This window comes from Nannospalax galili, unplaced genomic scaffold (assembly GCF_000622305.1).
Source record: "Nannospalax galili isolate Female #2095 unplaced genomic scaffold, S.galili_v1.0 scaffold498, whole genome shotgun sequence".
In the NCBI taxonomy this organism is placed as follows: domain Eukaryota; kingdom Metazoa; phylum Chordata; class Mammalia; order Rodentia; family Spalacidae; genus Nannospalax; species Nannospalax galili.
The window spans coordinates 2,472,336-2,495,336 of record NW_008342032.1 but is presented as its reverse complement, the minus strand read 5'-3'; the positions used below and the strand labels follow the sequence as shown (position 1 = coordinate 2,495,336).

Here is a 23,001-nt window from a genome sequence, read left to right as displayed (position 1 = left end):
AGGATGTCAGATCCCCTGGAACTGGAGTTATGGACAGTTGTTACCTGCCATGTGGGTTCTGGGATTCAAACCTGGGTCTTCTGCAAGAACAGTCAGTGTTCTTAAATGCTGAGCCATCTCTCCAGCCCCCTAATTTTTAAAAATCTTAAAATACATAATTTTCTGTACTCTGATCATTGAAACTTAACCGTTCCATCACTTTAAATCAACATTCATAAGGACTAGAGACGTCACTCACTGGTAGACTTCTTACCTAGCATGCACAACACCCTGGGTTTGATCCTCAGCTACGTGTGTGTGTGTGTGTGTGTGTGTGTGTGTGTGTCTGTGTGTGTGTGTCTGTGTGTCTGTAATTTAGCTGAGCATATCGATACACTTTCATTATCCTAGCACTCAGGAGACTGAGGCAGGAGAATGAGGAGCTCAAGTTCAATCTACAGGTACACAGAAAGATCCTATCTCAAAAAATGATAAAAATACACTAATTTCATTTTATATTTACCTAACACCATTGTTCTAGTTTGGTTTCTATTCCTGAGACAAAAACGCTGACCAAAAACTACTTGGGGAGGAAAGGGATTATTTCAGCTTGCAACTCCCAGATCACAACCCAATATGAGGGAAGTCAGGGCAGGTACTCCAGGTAGGAACCTGGAGGCAGGAGCCAATGCAGAGACCATGGAGAAACACTGATTACTGGCTTGTTCCCCTGGCCTATGCTCAGCCTACTTTCTTATACAACCCAGGACTACTATCTATCCAGAGATGGCACCACCCACAGTGGGCTGGGCCCTCCTCCCACATCAAGCAGTAATTAAGAAAATGCCTTACAAGACAAGCCTAAAGGCATTAGAAGTAATTCCCCAACTGAGGTTCCCTCTTCCCAGGTGTGTCAAGTGACAGCTAAAGCCATCCAGGGTAACCATAATACATGTGAAGTTATTAATTAGCTTACAGCACAAAAACTATGTTACTGTTTCCAAGTAATTCTGTTCTAATGAACTAAGGGGTGGGCCAGAGCAAGCCACCTACATTAAAAGATCAGTCACAGAACTAGCCAAAACATTTTTATAGTACAAGATTCTTTGGGCTAGGGAGCAGCAGGTGCACACACTAAAGTACCCTCACGTGTTAGCTGTGCATCGGGTGGCAATGCTTCTCATTACGTATGTGCCCCAGTTTAGGGCTCAGAGTACAGCGGTGTCTTCAAGTCATAAAGCTGATTCTACAGACATGTACAGTATACTGTTAAACTGTATTTTTATAGAGAACTCTTTGTTCATTTAGTTATTCATTCAGCAAACATTTACTGGTTTATATAAGCCGAATATTATACAAGGCCAGGCATCAAACACATCTTCATGGATCCTATAATTTGATATAGAAAGCAGCAATAAATAATAATAAATAACATAACAGGAGAGTAAATATGAGATAAATGTCTATTTGGTAGCTTTATATCTTGGAAGCATAGGCCTCTTCGCTTCTGGAGAAGACGCATGAGCTCTGTGAATGTCTTTCCAAACAAAATGTGAATGTAGCTCCCTTTGTGAGGTCTGAGGCTTACCCTGTGTGGAATACTCAGTCAGAATGGAGGATGTGAAAAGGTTTATTAACTGGCACAATCACTTGAAAATAAGATGTGAAAGGTTGCAACTAATTATGTAAAAGCTGAGAGTACTTGTTACAGATGGGCAACCGACCTCAAAGTAAGAGAGGTTTCAAAATAGCCCAGTCCAGGGTCTGGAGAGATGGTGCAGTGGCTGAGAGCACTGACTGCTCTTGCAGAAGCCCCTGGTTTGATTCCCAACACCCACATGGTGGCTACCAACCGTCTATATCTCCAGTCCTGGGATATAACGCTCTCTTCTGCCCTCCATGGGCACTGTACAACATGGGCTTCACTTACCTACATTCAGGCAATACACTCCTACACATAAAATAAGAATAAAATAAAATATTAAACTATATATCCCAGTCCAAAAAATACAAGAGTTCTAGTCTCAGTGGTATTTATACTGTGAAATTTCAAGGCAGGCTCTTTGTGTGGTATAACAGAGAATGTGACTGAAACTGGACTTTCTTGTCCATCATTAAAAACCAGTTAGTTGTTTTAAAGACATGTGAGAATTAGTGGCAACTATGCAGCTCTCCCTTAATACATCTCTTAGCAGTGTGGCCTGAAATGAATGCGGTCTACCAAACACGGGGCGGAGTCATTCACTGTTATCCACGTGGAACATTTCGTGCCACTAAAAGCACCTTATAAAAGAATATTTAAGCACGTGGAGGAAATGCAGAAGTTGTATTGGGTAAGAAATAAGTATGAAAGACTTGTGGTTTTAACTTTGTATTTTGCTTTAACAGACATGCATATTCACAGGAATAAAAATGGAAGCACCAAATACCAAAACACTGCCAGTGCTCGCTCTGAGTGGTAGTTTTTATTTTGTTTAAAAATGTCCACATGCCAAATTTTCTATGTAGAATTAGATTTTTAAAATACATTTAAGAGCAAAAAGCTAAGCATAACTATGATCACAGCACAAGGGAAGCAGAGACACTCAAGCTCTGGCCAGCCTGCCTCAGAAAAATATAACAACAAAATGCAGGGGGTGGGGAGGGCACTTTACTTACTGAAACGACATGGTGTAAGAGCTAAACTTCTGAAATGTGTATGCAGAGGCCAGAACTACCCTTCCCTGTGGGATTTCAAGGGCAAGTTCTAGTCCCAACTTGCTGTGGACAGAAGAGCTATTTGGTGCAAATGCTAACGCAAGCTGACCTAATTGCTGCTGGCATCCTGAGAAGACCAAACTGGGAAATGACATGCTGCCTAACCAGACACACCTTCCAGGCCTCAAGAGTCACTCCGTCCAGCCTAAACTGGAATTGGCTCTGCTATGAGGAAGCACCAGGCCCAGCTGGAAGCCTCTACTGAAGGATGACAAGAAGTCACTGCTTCAGATTGCCTCTGTGTGAATGTGAAGCCTAAGAAAATTCTTAAGTGTGGCTTCCTTCTAAAGGTCACTGCTGTGTAGTCAGGGAGGCAGTGTAGTGCATAGTCAGAAGCACAGTCCGTGACATCAGACGGGTTTAGGATCGAGTTTGGACTCCCCCATCTCTAACTGCATGATCTCCCCTGGGTTTCATAATCTCATAAGCCTCAGGCTAGTCCCTTTTAATGAGTTAAACAAACCAATTTCCAGCATTTTAGTGAGTAATGAAAATATTTATCAGTGGACCTGGGGGATGTCCTCAGTGGTAGCATATTTGCCTAACATGCAAGAGGCTCCTAGGTTCAATCCCCAGTACTAAGGTGGGGGAAAAATGATTAAAATATTTATCAGAATGGATAGCATCAGCTAATTCAATAACATTCCAAAAGCCTAAATAGAATTTTAAAATCATGTAGCCCCTTATTTGAAAACAAACACACACAACAACAACAACAAAAAAAAATGGATGTCATATATCCTTAAAGTCAAACCAGCCAGGACAGCTTCTCACTGTCCACAATCATGGAGCCAATGCATGGCATATGTGCAGATGTCCTGTTTTTCACTTAGCTGTATTTGGGGTGCTGGGGTTTACACCCAAAACCTTGCTGCACTCCCAGGCCCAGATGTTCTGCATTTAAAAGGATTCAATCTCTGAAACAAGTTTATGATACATTTCTGGTATCAGCTTCACTAGGTTCGTGCTGGAAGGAACAGGACGATGGTACAAAGGATAGCAGAGCCCATGTTAGAAAGAGAATATATTTTTCATGCCTCATAATCGCAGCAAAATGATGAAAACAGTAAATGTTGAAAATATTAATATTTAATCCTAAAATGATACAGAGTAACACCCTCTGAGCTGAGAGCATTAGCAAATATTTTAAAAGTAAAATTAAAGCTTAAAATCTTTCAAGAGTTAAAATATTTTTAAGAGTTTGCATCAAAAGAACAGGCAGTATAGTGTACCATTTCCAGAGTACTCTGAGAACCAGTCCTACAGTGCACACATAACCTGGTCCACAACAGCCTCAATGATGACCAATAAAAGCTCATTTGAGAATGCACATTTGCTGAGTTTCAATATGAACTGCTCCGGTCCCAGGCAAGATGACAATGGGGCCTTCAGCTAGAAATTTCCTATCACTAGCATCTGGCTGGAGCCAAACAGATCACTGCCTTCTTTGTTGTCCTTCAGGCAACAGGAAGAACTATCAAGAGGCTGAGTCAGAATGGCTCAAGAATAAAGAGTGACAGTCCAGGTTAGAGAACAGATTGGCATATTCAAATCCTAAACACAGTCTCTGTTTCCACAAACCGGCTGTGTCTGACACTGGACGGCCAGGTAGACCACATCAAGTTCAGGTCAAGCTCTCCATGGTTACCTCTGACAGCTACTGTTTTGCATCCACCAACAGGGTCTTTTAAAACTGATTGCCATGTGTGCTTTCTGAGACTGGGTCTTGTCAGGCATTTCCTAAGTTTCCCACTTAGGGGGTCCCTAAGAACTCAATGGGCCCGGAAGAGTGAACAGCTTAAGCTTAACAGCTCTGAGATGGCTTTATAAAATTCGAAAGCTGAAAGAGACTTACAAATTCAGAACTGTTCACCAGAAATAACAGCACTAAGGTACAAAATAAATTGAAAGCAAAAAACTCACACTAGCACCTCCACTTCCCCCCATCTTTTCTATTTTTCTAACCTTTTCTTTCTTTTTTTTTTGGTCTTTTTGAGACAGGGTCTCCCTGTAGCCCCAGCTGACCTGGAACTCACTATGTAGACCAGGCTGGCCTTGAACTCACATACATCCGCCTGCCTCTGTCTCCTGAGTGCTGGGACTACAGGCGTGCACTACCACGCCCGGCTTAACCTTTTAATTTTTATTATCATAAAGCTGATATAACACTCTAGTTTTTAAAATTAAAAACTAAGTCCTTAACCCTCTTTTACAAAGAGGTATTTCTCCTTTTATGTATTTATCAACTATCCTTACTTGTCAACAAATAACTGATTATCATAAATTAAGTAGGATGCTTCAAACTAAAGTGAAGACAGAGGCACCTTCTTTATAAGAATGCTCATAATGAGCTGGCCATCTTGTTGAATCTAAAATGCTACCCTCATATGTGACTGCTTGTCAATTTATAGAGGCATACATGGGTATGTGCATAACAATGCAGAAATCCTACCTGGTACCCACAATATGGATTTACATGTGAAAGAATATGGAATCTAGTAAAAGCAGTGCATTTTATTTCGCTCCTGTTTAATTTAATCAGTAACACTCACCTTCCCTCTTCCTTCCCTTCCCTTTTATAATCTATAAGACAGTCTCAATCCTTTTGAGGTTCATATAAGACTTATATCCTCAAGTATCTAAAGAAAACTTTGGCTGCTCTAAGCCTCAGTCTCAAATTTCAAGAGGTTCCTTGAAGCCACACCCGAAATAACCAGTATCTTGAGCATACGAACATAACAGGCTTAACTTTTTTCCTGCTTTTGTGATGCTGGAGATTGAAGACAGGGTCTCACAGATGCTAGGCAAGTGTTCCACCACTGAATTACACTCCCAGCCCACTAATAGGCTTAACTCTATAAATAAACAACTCATAGGACAAAGGAAACTACACTCTTGGCAGTTCTGCAGAACCTAATTCTGTTAAGCAATTGTTTTCATCCCATCTGTAAGAAACGACGTTCAACCTGTAAACAAATATAGTCACATAAAACAGCTGTTATGACAGACAATCAAAATTCCAAATACCTAGGGCCTTCCACTGTAAAGGTATGCAATTAAAACTCTGAAGTTATATATAACAATTATTTACATATTACATAAAACAATTGCCCCTTAATAAGAGCAACATATAGCTTATAAACCCCAAGATTAAGCCAAGAGTTTATCTAAATAAAAAGGAAATAGGATGTAAACTTCAATTCAAATCTTTGCCAAGTCTCATATTGCTTCAGATGACAAGAATCTCAGTTTATCTTGAATAATGAAGTCTTGTTTGGAAACTTGCTAGTGTTAGCTCTGAGCACTGGCAAGTCACATGTCAAACTGGTTACCAAGAAGGAAGCAAAGAGGCTGGGGATATATCTGGGTAGCAGAGTACTTGCCTGGCATGTCCAAGACCCGGAATTCAGGCAGGCCCCAGCACTATAGGATAAATAAGTAAACAAACAAGCAAAACAGAAGCAGAAAAGAAATGGTCTTGATTAGTTCTGGAGGTTGAGCTATGAAATGGAAATATGAGGTAATTTTTAAAAGCCTTAAATATAATGTTAAAAGACAATACTCTGGGATTGTGAATGGCCATTAGAAATGGCCTGTTATAAGTCCCCATTAAGATGATGGTACCGTGAGAGAAAGAGAATCCATATGACAGAAGGGGCAGACACATTCCACAGAAGGTAACAGACACCAAGGGCATTTTGGAAGCTGACAGCAGAGTGACCACATAGTCTGAGAAGCCAACCACAGCCAGCAGAGGGTTCCTTCTGGGATGAGGACAGGGAGACCCTAGGAAGACTGACTGAAAGAGAAGCCTGCCTAGGTTAATTTAGGCTCTTCCTTTATGCAATTTATAAAAACCATGTCAAATGGATCCAAGATCTAAAAGAAAGACCTGAAACTGAAATTCCTAGAAGAAAACACAAAGGCAACAAATGCTTAAGACATGTGAAGTTGGTGATGGTTTTCTGGAATGTGACACCAAAGCCCAGGCAACCAAAGCAAAATGAATAACCTGAACAAAATCAAATTAAAAGCTTCTGTAGAGCAGAGGGAGGAATCAACAGAATCAATGACAACCTATAGAACAGGAGATTGTACTTGTAAATCATGTATCTGAAAGGAACGGAGAGCCATATATAAAGAATTCATACCACCCAATGACAAAATACCAAATAACCCACATTTCAAAATGCACAAAGGATTTGCACAGACATTTCCCTGGCTGACATACAAATGGTGAGCTGCACATGAACAGATGTTCAAAATCAAAACCTGGTATGAGACACTTATGGCCTCACACATTAGAATCAAAAATAGCGGACAAGAGCCAAGTATTGGCAAACATGGAGAAACTGTAACCCTTATTACACTCTTAGATATGTAAAATGGTATAACCAATAAGGAAAACAGATAATGCCTCAAAAATTTAAAGAGAAAACTGCCATATGATCCAACAATCCCACTTATGGTGTATATCAGAGAGAAATGAAATCAGGATTTTGAAGAGAGATTTTACACACCCACATTCACTGTGAGATTTTTAGCAATTGCAAAGAATGGAAGCCACCTAAATGTCAACTAAGGAACGATTAAGAAAAACCCAGTAGGATATTCAACAGAATACTATTCAGTCCTTAAAAAGAAGAGAATTCCATCCTATGCTACAACATGGATACACTTTAAGGTCATTATGAAACAAGGCAGGCACAAGCAGACATAGCAGACAGCAGGTTCCACTTGCAAGGCTTAAGCAGGAAGACAGATGAGGCCTGCCAGGATCTGGGAAGAGGGAGAAGAGTACAGCCGCACTGCTGCAAGATGCAAAGGTCTAGAGACCTTTTATAAAGCACAGTGCATATTAGCCTGTTGTATCTCATACTAAACATGATTAGGAGAGTAAATGATATGTGACTTATATTTTATCACAACAGAGGGAAAACATACAGGTTATCCTGGATTATCTACACAGGCTCAATATAATCATAGGGTTCCTAGAAATAAAAAAGAGTTGGTCAGAATCATGCAGGAGAAGGAAGATTTGATCCACCATCTGATGTTGGAAGAGGACAAGAAAACTGCCAGACTAGGTTTTCCAATCTAAGAACTAAAACATCGGAGGGAGGGAGGGAAGGAGAAAGAAAGGGATGGGCAAGAGGGCTGGGGGAGGGAGGGGGAGAAAAGGGAGAGAGGGAGAGATATGAAATTTCAGAATTCTTGGGATTTGAAGAAAAATGTTCATCGTCTTCTACAGACATAAAATCTTCCTCATATAGTCAACTAGGAAGCAGAATGCCCTGGGACATGCCAGCATACATGACAGAGCTCAGCCAAAGCAAAGTATGATCACAACAAAGTGAATGTTAACATTTAAATGCAGTCTAATGACATGGCTGCATCGAGGAAAAAGGAGAGCTAGGCATGGAAGCACGCACCTAACACTGCAGGGGCTGAGGTAAGATCCTAAATTTGAGGCCAGCCTGGACTACATAAAACTTGCATTCCCCTGCTCCTCCTCACCAGAAAAAGAAGAAAAGAGGGGAAAGGGGAGAGATGGAGAAGGGTTGAGAGGAGAGAAGAAGGGAGGGCAGTGGAAGAAGAGGAGTGGGAGAGGGAGAGGTGAAGGAGAAGGTAAGCAGGAAGAAGAGAAAAGTGGAGACACTGGAAGCCTAAGTGGGAACTAACAGTAATGGCTGCCTATAAGAGAGAAATCCTCAGCAGGAAATCAGAACATAAATCTAGCTTTTATTTTTTAATTTTTATATTTGATGTTTATGAGTGTTTTACCTGCATCTATGTAAGTGCACCCATGTCCTGCAATGCCCACAGAGACCAGAAGAGGGCATTAGATGCCCTGGAACTGGAGTTAAGGGCCTACGGACTGTTCTTAGCCACCTTGTGGGTGCTGGGAACCAAACCCAGGTCCTCTGGAAGAGCATCCAGTGCTATTGACTACAGAGCCATCTCTCCAGTCCCTATTTATTTATTTATTACAAAAATACCCCCATTGGCTTAGAACTTGTTATACAGACTAGGCTGACCTCGATCTCAGAGATCTGTCTGCCTCTGCCTCCTGAGTGCTGGGGTTAAAGGTGTGTGCCACCATACCAGGCTAAATCTAACATTTTTAAAGAAATCATTAAAATGGAACTTATAGTCTATGTTGTTTAGAAATAGATATACACATGAGTACCAGCAGATACAACTAAAAGAGCTGAAAGGGTCTATCTTCAGTCACAAGGGCCATGGGAAAGGCTACTACTTGAATTATTAAACAACACACATGCAGTGTTTACTTCAAAATAAATAAAACACAGAGAAGAAAGAGGAAGAAAAAGAGCAAAAAAATAAGTTCACAAGGCTGCTATACAAATTGTTACATGGAGAGCTTCAATGTTTACTTGCCAATAAATAAACAAACAAATAAACAAACAAACAAATAAATAAATAAATAAAGACAGTAACTGTCCTAACATCATGCACACAGATACTTAAGAGTTTGGAATCAATTTCTAACACCAGCACCACATAAAAATGTCCAAGGGCTGGATGGCAAACATCCAATATGATGATCTGCTATTGAAAGTATAGTAGATGCTCCAAAATGTGACTCACAATAAAGATGGTGATGTCATAAATACATGTATGTATGTGTGTGTGTGTGTGTGTGTGTGTGTGTGTGTGTGTGTATGTGTCTATGTGTGTGTAAGTAAACACAAAAACTGTTCTGGAGTAAGAAAAAATATTACTCATAACACTTTATTTGTATATATTTGTGTTAAATATGTGATTTGATCAATAACTAAACTAATTAAATGGCATACATGTGTGTTTGACTTTCAACTGTCGCCCCGCCCCCAACATATTCAAGTTAGCCACAATCGTTTGTTTAGAATTTCTTATTGGGAATACATAGAAAGTAGACACTTAAGCATAAAGGAATTAAATATTCATTTACCTGAATCATGGTGCTATTTTTCTTCATTGGTCTTCCTTCCAGCCTAGGAGAAAATAAATAAATTACATTCTTCATATAATAAACTGCTAATATGGGAAAGAAAAAACCCTAAAATCGAAGATAATTACTATTCATTTCTTGTTATTATCTATTGAGAAAAAAAATGCTCCTTCATCCTTCCCAGCTTAGTTCTGGCTACCCGGGTATTCAGAGTAAGCTGCCATTGGGCAAGGCCAAGCAGAACAAGCTTGTGTGGGTACCAATAAGACAGTGCACGCTAAGTGCTTCTAAGGGCATACTGTGAATATCTCTACTGTGTATTTCATGAATGATTCCCTTTCCGTGTAGATTAACTGTTAATTTACTATGTAGAAAATAATAGGCAAGCATATTTTTCAAAAGTTAAGAACTGCAAATCTGCATAAACAGGGGTAGCAATAGGTTTGTTTCCTTCTTACTACAATAGTACCAACAAGTTAAATGGAGTAAGTGGGAAGCATGCAGAGGTGTGTGTGAGAGCCGAGAACGTGCACACAGGCCTCGATCCACTGCACAACAGGCTTCGGCTTGCTTCCTTCCATCAAAGATTTTCTCAACTAAATAAAATATGACCCTTCAACATATATTTGTGAATACTTAAATACAATATACGTGCATGTATTAGTATACTAGAGGAAGGGAGAAAAGGAACTTTTAATGCCTATTTATAATCCAGCACTTAGAAAACTGAGATAGGAGGACTGTGAGTTTGAGGCCAGCAAAGGGTGTTCAAGATCAACTGACCTATAAAGACCCAGTCTCAAAATAAAGAAAATTTTTTAATTAATGAGCATTTTTACTACTGATATACATGCATACATAAAAAGCAGAAATCTTGAGTAGCTAATAAAAGTTCTGAAGTAACCACCACTCTCCTAAGAGGTCACTGGCACGCTGACTTTGAACACTATACATTGGTCCTGCCTAGAGGGAAGGATACTAAGGAATCATTATGATCCAGGGATGTGTCTAAGAGTGGGAGAATCTGTACCTGGACCAAAATCAAATGCTTTCAGGAGAGAAAAGCAAGGAGCAACTGCTGCAAGCTGATGCTATTTCAGGTAGATCTGCCATATTGGTGGAGGCACCTTTCCTAGTGGATTGTTAGTCTGAGGCCAACATGGCAAGGTCTCCAGAGACTGCAGGGCAGAGAAGCTGTTTAGAGCAGACATAGAAGGGAAGTGGCCTTTCTAATACCCAGGAAGAAGGCATTACTGAGGCTAACATGAGGAGAAGGAGAAAGACAGGAAAGAGGTGAAGGGAATCGGCCTGCTTTTCTACAGGTACAAAAATATCTATAGACAACGACGCCCTAACTTGCATGATAGGAGCTAGACCAAGCCACAAACGTTATCACTTCACTTGGCCTTCCAGTTCCCATGCAAGCCTGCTTTGCTTCCCTCTGGTCACAGATAATTAGAGTCTAAGCAGCACCCTGTATCTGAAGTTGAGGCAGAGCTGTTCCTCTTAAAACCGTGTGTGCAGGGCCACTGATGTTATAAACAAAAAGAGATCTATTCACAGAAATAAAGTTACTGATTGGATATAGAAACTGTTGCATTTTCCCTGCCCATAAGTCATTTAAAGAAGAATCAAGTTATTCAGAATCCACAGTCTCCTGAATTACCAAGTTGAATGGCTGGCTCTATAAGCAGGCACCCTTACCATTCTGTACCTCAAAGGAGAGCTTTCAAAAGAAACCTTTCTTCTTCCCAATATGCAATTCTGAAACATGTTAACTGGTTTTATTACACTATGACTTTCTCTCTACAACAGGAGACACCTGAAGAGCACCGTGTCCCTCAGAGACAGTTGTATACGCTGAAAGATAAACTACCATCACTTACCGAGGGACCCGTGAGAATGCCACCTTCCAACAACATGCCACACCTCCATGAATGTTTAATTTCCCCACTAAGTAATTTCAGAAAGCAGGGTCAAAATAGGAATGCAATTCAAAAAGAGAATACTCTATTCTGCCATTTGAGATAAGGAATATCTGCTTCTTAAAGACAATATATGAGGTAGTAAAGACACGTACCTAAAAAGGTCTTCCTGCATCCTCAATGATAAATATAAAATTATTTTGCTTGCAATAAATGATGTCACCTCTGAAATACCCTTACATTCAATCTCCCTAAGAATGGATGGGCATTGAAAAGGTCATAGACACTGTAACTTTTTTTTGTTTTTGAGACAGGGTCTCCCTGTAGCCCCAGCTAGCTGGCCTGGAACTCACTACTAGACCAGGCTGGTCTTAAACTCACAGAGATCCGCCTGCCTCTGGCTCCCAAGTGCTGGGATTAAAGGCGTGCACCACAACCAGCTACTCACCACAACTTAATCAGATGTAGACACTCAGCTCAAAGATTATGTAACTTCTCCAAGGTTACAGTTAGAGAAAGTGGTAAAGTGTTCCAAATCAAATCTGATGAACTCCTCAGAATACAGTGCGTTCAGCACGAAAGTTCTGGCTTAATAACAAATACACCTGAGTCTGCTTCTCAATCTGAAATCATCCAGCAATTCTCAAATTTTCTAGTTTCACATTGCTAAGGCTCTGATCCTAAGGAAAGGTGCTGGCATTCCTTTCTTCTGTGTTGATGGAAAGTGTCTTGTTAGCAAGGAGCTTGAGGACAGGAAACAAAAGTAGGCTTGGATGGACTCCTTATAGATTAGATAACCCGTGAAAACAGCGGGAACTCTCTGGTGAGCTTTCTTTCATGAGACTCAGCATCGGGAGGGTATAGTCAAAGCTGGGGCTTGCTTTCACAGCGGAGGCATTCAGTGAAGACACAAGATCTTCCTGGAACTACACGAGTAAGCAAGTTAACTATGCATACATGGGTAGAACAATACATGTCTAAAGAACAAAATTCCTCAATTATCTTTATCCTAAGATTTTAACTGTTCAAGTAGGAATGAGTAAAAACTAAGGCAGAAATCTATACAGACATGCAGAATACTGAAAGGTAGGAACCCTTCTCCTAGTCTTCAAATTCTGCCATAGCAATACTCAAATCCCTATGTGTTTGCTACTGATGACTTTCACCCAGGAAAAACACACTAGAGTAGAAAGTTTCCTAAAGCAGAAAGGAATGGCTATAAGAACCATTCTTTCCTGAGGAAGGAAAGAATTAAAGCCTATGACATTTTGTAAGACTCTGGCAACCTCCCACTTTACATTTGTAGGGTCATCCCCTTGTCCTCTTTCTTCAGGAAGTGCATAGGTTTCTTCTCAGGGCAGCAATCTGGTTGATTGGTTGGTTGGTTGGTTGGTTGGTTGGTTGGTTGGTTAGTTGGTTGGTTAGTTAGCAGGCAGCAGCTGCCCAGAAGTAACACTGAGAGACCATGCCATTGTGTTGTCACTGTGTACCATGCACAGATGATGTGGAAATTACAGCAAGCATGCTTTGTTTTTGAAGTCTGCCTCAAGCCACATTATTATAGTTCAGTAATTCCTTCTGGGGGAAGATGGTGTGTAATTTAGATATGAATAATACAGAGAGATCAGTAATAGCACAAGAGCAATTTAATTACATTTTCCATTAAAACTGCACTTTATTATAACAATATAAAAACACTGAATATTTTCTCTTACAAACAGCATATTTTTGGAAGTTAGAGTTTGGCTTAAAACAACAGCATTCTAAAATATGAAGTTAATGTTTTCTTCCGTTAATGCCTAACTCCCAGCAAAGTCAGTTTACTGAACCATTTCCTCTATTCCTCTGCTTGGTGATGAACCCTTTCAACCGTTGCTCTCTCTCATGAAGTGTCAAAGAACCCAAGGCATGGTCTCTGGCTTTAGGGGCTAAAAGGTGCAGTCTCCTGTGTGCCAGCTCCCACAACGAGTGCCAGCTCTCTTCACAAGGGAGAACTTTCCATTGCTCTCAAGGAAACTTTTACTCTACCCTTCAGTGCCCTGCATTTTTAGCTGCTCAAGAGTAAACACATAACATGCAAGGAATAAGCTAAATGTCTTCTCCCAGGCCTTCCTTAAATGTGCCAGAATTCATAGACTGTCAGGATTCTCTTCCAGACCTCACAGGGCTCTTCCCTCTGAGGTGCTGGGGGACGGACGGGGTTGTAGGAGAAAACACAAAACTTTACTGACTACCCTGTCAGTTTTTCAACTTTCCAACTTGGAAAGTCTGAAATTGACTTTCCTTTTCTTTGTCCTCTGGAAAAAACAACTGAAAGAGGAGTTAAGAAGAAGAGGTTTCCCAGGAGGAAAAGGCAGTTACAAAGGAATCTGCTAAAATGTGGGAGCCAAATGAGATTTGGGGGAAAGGAATTTCAGAGAACTTATACCACACACTTAAGGATGTAGCCGGCCTAAGCAAAGAAAAAGAAGGGCAAGTCTGCCTTTTTTTCCCTCTTTTCTTTTTCTCTCTTTCTTTCTCTCTCTCTCTTTTTTGAGGAAATGATGAGATAAATGTACTCAACAAAGCAAAACTGACAGAAGTCAGGAAATAATCCAGTTTTGAACATGACCTCAGGGCAAGCAACAAGTCCTTCCTCTCACCAAGAGGGACTACATTCCAGTAAAGAAAGGCACTTCACCACCTATCTCACCAGCAAAGGTTAGGGTGGCGTGAAACAGGGATGTCACAACTCACACCACCAAGGCAAATAAGCAACATCAACAGACACAGCTATTATTCCCTGTTAGGGGCCTCATCTGAATCCTTGACTAAAGCCTATGATATACATCCTTTGGTGGTTCACTGTATATGGGATAAAGAACAAACCAGGAAAAAAAAAAAATTCTGAGGAAGAGCTGATCTTCTTAAAGGGAGGGACTCTAGATAGGCTGCCTAAGACCCCGGTGGGATAACGTGCACTGAAGGACATCAGGGGATCCTAACTTGACTTGATAGGCCCTAACATAAATGACAAAATGCATGAAATCCAGTGGGGGGCTATGGGAGGGTGCTGATGGGGAAAAGGATATAAAGATGATTAAAACAAAATTTTCTTAGAAGAAGCATTTCATTACAGCTTTAACATACTCAGTAACAGTTTCCAGAGCAAAGATACATCTCCTTCAAAAGTGACTATAAAATTTTTAGGTTCGCTGTTGAAAGTCCACAGTTTTTAAAAGGAAGCATGGCCCTTTTCATTAATAAGACATAAAATTGAATGCGTTTTCAACTTTAAAAAAGATCTCCATTTCATTTTAGAATATACTGTTTCTTACAGACAGACTCATTGTTTTTGCTAATAGCACTGAGATGTTGGTGCATGTGTCTCTAGTCTGTAGTAGTCATAATCGGTTGCACTCGGATCCTTGGCACCTGTGTATATCTATAAAGTCATCGGGTAGATTTCAATGGTAATGTTCATCACCTCTACTAATTAACATGACATAAATTTTTATGCTTCCTCCTCAAATATAATTCATGTTTTTAATTTGATTTTTTTTGTGTGTGTGAACATCCCAAACCATCTTATTCAACTGTACACCCACTTCCCATAACTCTAATATCTTCCAGAGCCAATTATGAATGGCCATGGTCCAGGAAAATGGATTCAAGCTACCCCAAATACCATGCTCCAATGTGGTAGCACTTTCACGAAGTTTTTAAGGGTCACAAAAGAAAAGGAAGTCATAAATGAAACTAGTGGTCTGTTCTAAAAGAATGTGCCTGATAGACACAAGGGTGTGAAGTTAAGCACAGAGGTGGGCTATGAATGGCTGTTCACTGGGAGCCACCCACAATAATTTGGCTCCAGATCTGCAATACTCTAACTCACCACAATCATCTAATTTCTAATCAGTCAATGAGTCTTGTCAAATCTTTAACACCGGTCTGGCTTTTTTCTGGGACCTTCAGTTCACAATCTCTAAAGGCTGTTTTTCTTTTGTTTGCTTTTAAAACTAACACTACCCCTTTCTCAAAGACAAATTTCAATCTCTGTTACCTTTTACAAGCTACCCAAATGTGTCTTGGTTTCCTAGAACTTTTATTAAGAAATTCCCAATTTGAAGAGATAATTTGTCACCACCATGTCTTGCAAGCATGACCTCTGGGGAGCAGTTTGAATTGTTTTTAAATCCCTACCCATCAGTGCATCAAAATAACCTTTCTCATATTACTGAATCACAGCTTCTTGAGGGTGAGACTCACATTACCTCTGTGAGTGGACCCCAGTGGATGCAGTAGACCCCAGTCAGCACCTGGTAGAAACTTACTGGTTTTCTGCTCAAATGACATCAAATTGAGATTCTCAGCTCACTGGTGAGACCACCTGTCCTTCAAGAGATGTATTTCATTGTTCCATGACTGGCCTACAGCGCCCTGAATGTTACTCCCTTTCTATCACCCACACTGTTGATCTATACCCAACATCTAGCCTAGAAAGAGTGACAGAAATAATTCACAGTGATGGAAAAAATGCCTACCTGATCTTATTTGGATAGAAGGATAGATAGATAAATAGATGATGATGATAGATGATAGATAGATAGATAGATGATAGATAGATGATAGATTTATCAAACTATTATCTAAGCATCAAATAAGCTTTAGATTAGTGATTAATTACCTCCATATTACATTTGAATCTTACTATTTTATAGTTTATTACTGTTTGAATATCTTGTCTTAATAGTTTTTAACCAAAACTTAATTCCTTAAATATAACAGCTCTCTACGCTATGTCCTATCTACTGAAGCACAGCATCCGCCACTTGAAATAGTAACATTATCTCTAGTCAGAAAGTCCCACACAGGTTTTGGCATATCCCAAATAGCCCATGTATAGTCCAACAACTTAATAACTATCTTAAGAACAAATCTTCAAGAGCCTTGCCTTTTGAAGCTGGAGTAGGTATTTACCAGAAATTAAAGATACAATGAGAACTTTGTAATTTAAAATACTTTCAAAATACTTTGAAGTAACATATCTTCAAAAGAAAATTCAACATGAATCATCAAAACAAGTTACTATAATAAACTTTGCCAATCACAAACAAAAAAACCTCTCTTTTGTGTTTCTAAAAGAGATAAAATTTAACAAACAAATAGGAATGTAAGACTGACTAATACGAAATCACAAGTTTACCGTGAACAAAGGCGGAGGGCTAGAGCATATGTTTATAGGTTCAATACGCAGACTGCCTCCCCTCCAAAAATGTGTTCATATGTATAAAATTCACTCACAAGGCAGATTAAGGAAATGTTTTCAAACAAGAATCAAGTAACTACTTCTAGTAGCATTCAGGGTATCTCTTCACCTCCTTTTTCTAAGAAACTCTGCTACACCCTCAAGTCCAGCTGTCTTTCAACTGCCATTTCTGTACCATCTGACACAACTCCATACATGGACATAGCTGACTGATACAGAAAAATCATTTGACCCAAAGAGAGTCATTCATGAACTGGTCGGGTTTGGGAATACCTACTACCTAAAATCCAAAATTATGGGCTCCGCCAATGAGAATAGACCTCAAGAATCAAGCACAATTAAGTCTACATGGAAGTCAGAGTTAGATGCCTGGGCAAAAGGTCAAAAGGGACACTTAAGCATCGTGTGCTAAGTACACAGAAAACAAGAATCAGCCCCCAGTTAGTTCCTGACCTAGGATTCTCAGATTTATATTCTTAAATCCTAATCTTTTCTTTTTTTGAGACAGGGTCTCACTGTGTAGCCCTGATTGGTCTGACTGGATATGTAGACCAGGCTTGCCTCAAACTCACAGAGATCTGCCTGCCCATGCCTCCCAGGTGTGGGGATTAAAGGCATCTCCAGCATACCCAGCTATAATTTTTTCTTATGGCTTCTGCAACCAAGAAAACACCAAAGTTGCACAGCTCATGATAAAAACCTTAGTTACTTTATGTAAAGAAATACTATTGACATATTAGTTATAGCTACTGTCTTTTAGGCTAATTGGAAGAAACAGTTTATATCACTTAAGTCAAGTTGTTTTTAAAGAAACAGAGTTATGTTTGATTTTTAAAAAGAAATACAGCTAGCTTTAACTAGCTCTCATAGTATCAGAAGATACCATGTAAGCCGCTAAGGGAGAAAACCAATCAATGATACTACCCAGCCGTAAAGTCTACAAACCACAACAATGACCAGACCAGCAAACTATCTCTGTTGGTGCAACAGTGGTTACTTTTACCTTGGGAGTAATCAACAGCTGTGCAATTGGATTTAAGGTCCACTCAATGGGAGGGAAATCATGGGTGGTACTATAAACACAGCTACAAACACATGGCTGGAGAGGACATAGACCCTAGAGAAAAACCTATATCTGTCACATCCCTAGGCCAATATAATTTCTTAGTGTATTCTAAATATATATCCTTATATTTACAGACAAGTGTAACTCTCACCACTCATCAAAGAAAACTTCTTTTACAAGAGATGGAGACTATTACATGGTTCCATAACTGGTCAGATGCAGAGAACAAGTGACTGTGAGCTGCGCAGCCCTAAGTGACACATCTACAGAGCAACCTCCTCACCTAAGGCAACATTGCAAAGAGGGAACATAAAGAATATAAGAGCCAGAGGGGCAAGATACCTGCTGCTACTTAATGCATTCGAGACATTATTAGGGAAGCTGTACTAATGAATTCTCCACAGTATCATAGTCTAACAAGGTCTGCTTAAGGACAAAACCAGTTCACATGCCAAGGTGAATGGGGGGAATGTCACGGGGTGCTACCTCAGGATGAAGAGTTACAGGCAATCAATGGATACTGAGAGTTGGAGAATCAGTTTTCTATAGGGGCTAGCTCCCTGAGAGGTTATCTAATCCCAAATGAACAGCCCTAAATACATACACACATGAGCACCATTAAATGGATTTGTACATTATATATGTATATATGTATGTATATTTATAAATGCACATATGTATAACAACAATAATCTAAAAGAGGAGAAGAAATTGAGAGGGAGTGGGAGCCTTGGGAGGCGCTGGTGGGGGACTAGGAGAGATGGAAATAATGCAGACAATATTCATGTATAAAATTCTCAAAAATAAAAAATTGAAAGTTTTTTTTTAAGAAAAAAAGAAATATAATTTTATTATTTTCAACTTCTCTCCTTTGAGCTTTGGGTTTCTCATATAAAAAATGAAGTCAATTTCTGGGGCTGGAGAGATGGTTCAGCAGTTAAGAATACTGGCTGCTCTTACAGAAGACCTGGATTCCAATCCCAGTACCCATGAGGCGGCTAGCATCTGTTTGTTAACTCCAGTTCCAGGGGATCTAGTGCCCTCTTCTGTCCTACGTGGGCACTGCATGACACAGATGCACTTACACACATGCAGGCATAACACTCATACACATAAAAAATAAAATAAAATTTTTTAATGAAGTCAATTTCTAAGAAGGTCTCTAAATTCTCTTCTATGGCTTATAATCTCAATATGGCAAGTTTCTGAAAAACCAATACTTTTGTCAGATAAAGGATTACAACAAGTCAAACAACTGGAAAACATTCTCTATTTTATGGCTGTCACATGATAAATTCTCACCCTACTAACTTCATAATTAGAACTGACAAATTTTCCTATCAAGATTCTTAAAATGAGCCAATTCTGAGACCATCTCATTTTAGTTATTTTTAGATAAATTTGAATTTCTCAGATTATTTGACTTTTATTTCCACTAAAAATATACTAATGCCCTGTCTCTCCATTAGATTAAAGAAACTAATAAATTCTAGTATTATCTGCTTATTAGAGGAACTACTTAGATCAGGAATGATGCTACAACCTTAATCAGTTTCAATATTCTCTTCTTGGGGGCAAAGGGCACGGTCACAATAGATGACACTAGAATACTGGTGAATACTCTCCCTGTTTGGGCTTCAATGCAAATGAAAAGAGCAGTTATCTCAGACTCTGAATCTGTAATCTAACTCAATAAAACTGCTCTGAAAATTTTAAAATATTTTAAATTTTTATAGAGTCTCCTTTGTAGCCCCCAGCTGGCCTAGACCTCACTATGTAGACCAGGTTGGCCTTGAAGTCACAGAGCTCTGCCTACCTCTGCCTCCCAAGTACTGGGGTTAAAAAGTGCTGGTCCTCAAAAAATAATCTAAATGATGTCAAGAAAAACTTGACTTGAAATGGGTGAGACACTCTGGGGCATCTTTTGAATGTTGTGATATACATCATCGGAGTGACCTCTGGGATCGTTCCAATTAGTAAAGCTATATTCTAGTTCACTGAAAGCAGCTCTAAATAATTATTTCATTGTAAATAAATTTTGTCCAGTGGAGATGCCAGGAAGAAAAGATAACCCCAAACATCGTGTTACTGAGAAGGGGAACAAATAAAGCAGCCCGGTGACTCCAATTCCATCTATGTGTTATTCTATAGAAATGAATCAATATTGTTATCATTGATAATTCAGACAGAGATAAACCATGGTCCTTAGCCTTTCCTGTTGAGTCATCTTGGATTACAGGAACAACAGAACCTTGTAGGACAGATACTCTCTCCCCTTGCCCCAAAGGAGGACGATCGATTATCCATGACTGTGAGGCTCAGGCAGTCCTGGAGCAGGAGCAAACAGCTTGTAGAAACCAGACTCATTGCTTCAAACAATGACAACAATTAGGGCATCTTTGAACCACCCTGCAGAAGCAAAGCTGAGACAGTCATCAATCAGGCCACACCCTGACCAGTACCCCTTACCCCTCTCCTGCCCCTTGTTCCAATTCTTCCTCTATTTAAACCTGAACTCAAGTCAGTATCCCATAGATGGAGTCACTGGGCTGCTTTATTTGTTTCCCTTCCCAATGTAGCAACATTAAACAAACTTTTCCCTGATTTTCATAATTACCTATCTCTTTTATTGGTATATTGGGAAAGGTGGCCAAAACCTCAACTTCACCCTAAAATCTCCCATTACAAAATCTTGGTCACATTTTATATAAAATGCAATGTTTTTAACTTTTTGAAAATTTTTCTTTAGCGTTGATGATCCATTTAGAAATTTACTCCATTATAATATCTAGAAAAATGTTTACTATAGCTCTCAGCAAGTGGTAAATATATAACCCATGCAGCTATGAATAATTTCCCTGTGTTATTTGGAAGCCACATCATTGCAATTCAGAGAGTCAGACAGATGGTAACAAACAAATGGCATTGACATAAATAGCTAACCAAGTTACATTCTTGGCTGTGTTTTGTTTGTGTGCTTTTTTGCTTTGTTTCTGATTATTTTATGTTATGTTATGTTATGTTATGTTATGTTATGTTATGTTATGTTATGTTATGTTATTTTTCTAGACCGGGTATCCATGTAGCCCCAGCTGGAACTGTCTAAGTAGACCAGGCTGTCCTTGTCTCACAGAGCTCTACCTGCCTCTGCCTTCCCAGTGCTGGGATTAAAGGCACACATCACCAAGCCCAGCCCAACTTACATTCTTAATCTCTTATGTATATCCACAGGCAACACTGAGGCGTAGCCTTGAATTCCAATTGCACCAATATATAAGAATGCATGTGCTCCAAGCATGGTAGTGCACAGCTTTAATCCCAGCACTTGGGAGGCAGAGGCAGGCGGATCTTTGTGAGTCTGAGGCCAGCCTGGTCTACATAGTGAGTTCTAGGACATTCTTCTTGTCTGCTGGGTTTGTCTTGATGTTGCAATGTTAAGTCATTTATTGTCCTTTTCAGAATGCATGTGCTTCTTTATTTTATTTATTTATTTATTTATTTATGTGGGTGTGTGTGTTTGTTTGTTTGCTTGTTTTTTTGTTTAAGTTCTCCCTGTAGCTCCAGCTGGCCTGGAACTTGCTGTGTAGACCAGGATGAATTAAAGGAGTACATTTATTATCTCAGTTTCTACAGATCAATGCATTTCTCTCTCTCTCTCTCTCTCTCTCTCTCTCTCTGTGTGTGTGTGTGTGTGTGTTATATTGTGCTGTGTTATGTGCATGTGTGCATACACACATGTACATGTGGAGGATCATGGTTGATGTCAGGTACCTTCCTCTACTGCTCTCTGTTGTTAGAGCTCAGCAATTTCTCATGCTGCTCCAGGGATCTACCTGCCTTCACCCCGCCTCTGGCCTTGAGGTTACAGATGTGGGTCCAGATTTTGCACAGTTGTTCAAACTCAGGTTCTCATGCTTGAACAGCAGGCACTTTTTAGACTAAACCTTCTCCACAGCCCCTAAATGTGCTTCTTAATGGATTCAACGTAAGCAAATCATATTAAATACATGTGGAAGATGGTAGGTATACACATGCATCTTACATGTATATTAAACCATAGCTAAAAATATAGTCAGATCTATGCAATAAGGACAGCTAGAGCACATAACTCAGAAAGCAAGGCATAATCCCAATGTGATGTGTTTTTTAACAGCTACATATCCAAAGTAGCAAACCAGACACTTGTACTAAAACCTTTTAAGTCCTGCAAAAGTTGAAACTTCTCAAAAGTCAGATTTGTGATTCTCTACCCATACCTTGACAAACCTTTTAAAGGAAATACTACAGGCATGAAAAGAAAATAGGGCTAAATGATACTTCTTTATATAAACAGGAGGAGGAGGTTAATTGTATTATTCATTTTCTAAACAAGAAAACCCATCAACTGAAAAATCAACCCAGGAGTTTCTTGATATAAGTAAATATGATCCATAAAAACACATTTACAGAAAGAATTTGTACAGCAGACTTCAAAGATTTCTGCAGTAGTAAGTCCCATACTGAGATTTAAAATAGGGATTTGTGTGATTTATAAAAATGTAATTTAAGCACAACTTTTTGAGGATACAACAATTTATTCAATCAAGTGATTTCAAGCTCCATGCATGGGTAAGCTGCTCCTGTTACTTATTCTTAGTTTTAAGGAGCTAAGGGTTTCCTATTTCTCCTAAATATGCACAGAAACTGCCTTCAACGCTGAGGCTCCGTCCTCTTGCCCATCTATGGGTCTGGAGCTGTCCATCTAGAAAAATAAACTGAAATCCCTTCTTGGCTGCAATTACCTTGGTTTCTTTGCTCCATGATGTCTCAGAGCCTTGGCTAATGGAAACTACGTATCTTCATTGCTCAGAACTACAATGAAACTAATGTCTTAGAGAAAATGTTTCACTTAACCAGGCCCCTAGGTTCACTCCTCAGCCGAAATACAAGCTTCCACCCAGAACAGCCATAAGCAGAGACAGAGAGGCCCTCTCCAGCAATTAGAATCTGAGGGTACAAAGGACTGTCCAAGAGGGGCTGAGGACTGAATCCAGGGCCTTGTACATGGTAGGCAACCACTCTATGGTTGAGC

At 39.7% G+C, this 23,001-nt stretch overlaps 1 protein-coding gene across 18 annotated transcripts in view; it reads right to left on the bottom strand.

Annotated features, from left to right (window-relative positions):
• The window catches only part of Sgms1 (sphingomyelin synthase 1), a 323,387-nt gene that overhangs the window by 126,230 nt on the left and 174,156 nt on the right, over positions 1–23,001 (bottom strand). For 13 of the 18 annotated variants that reach the window (XM_029565807.1, XM_029565796.1, XM_029565804.1 and 10 more), the window contains one exon: positions 9,692–9,734. The exons of 3 other annotated variants lie outside the window; for them this stretch is intronic. The gene's annotated coding sequence lies outside the window, so the exon portion shown is untranslated. Of the gene's footprint in view, positions 1–9,691; positions 9,735–12,064; positions 12,286–23,001 lie in introns of those variants that run through there. 2 more of the 18 variants (XM_029565802.1, XM_017799310.2) reach the window with 2 other exon arrangements.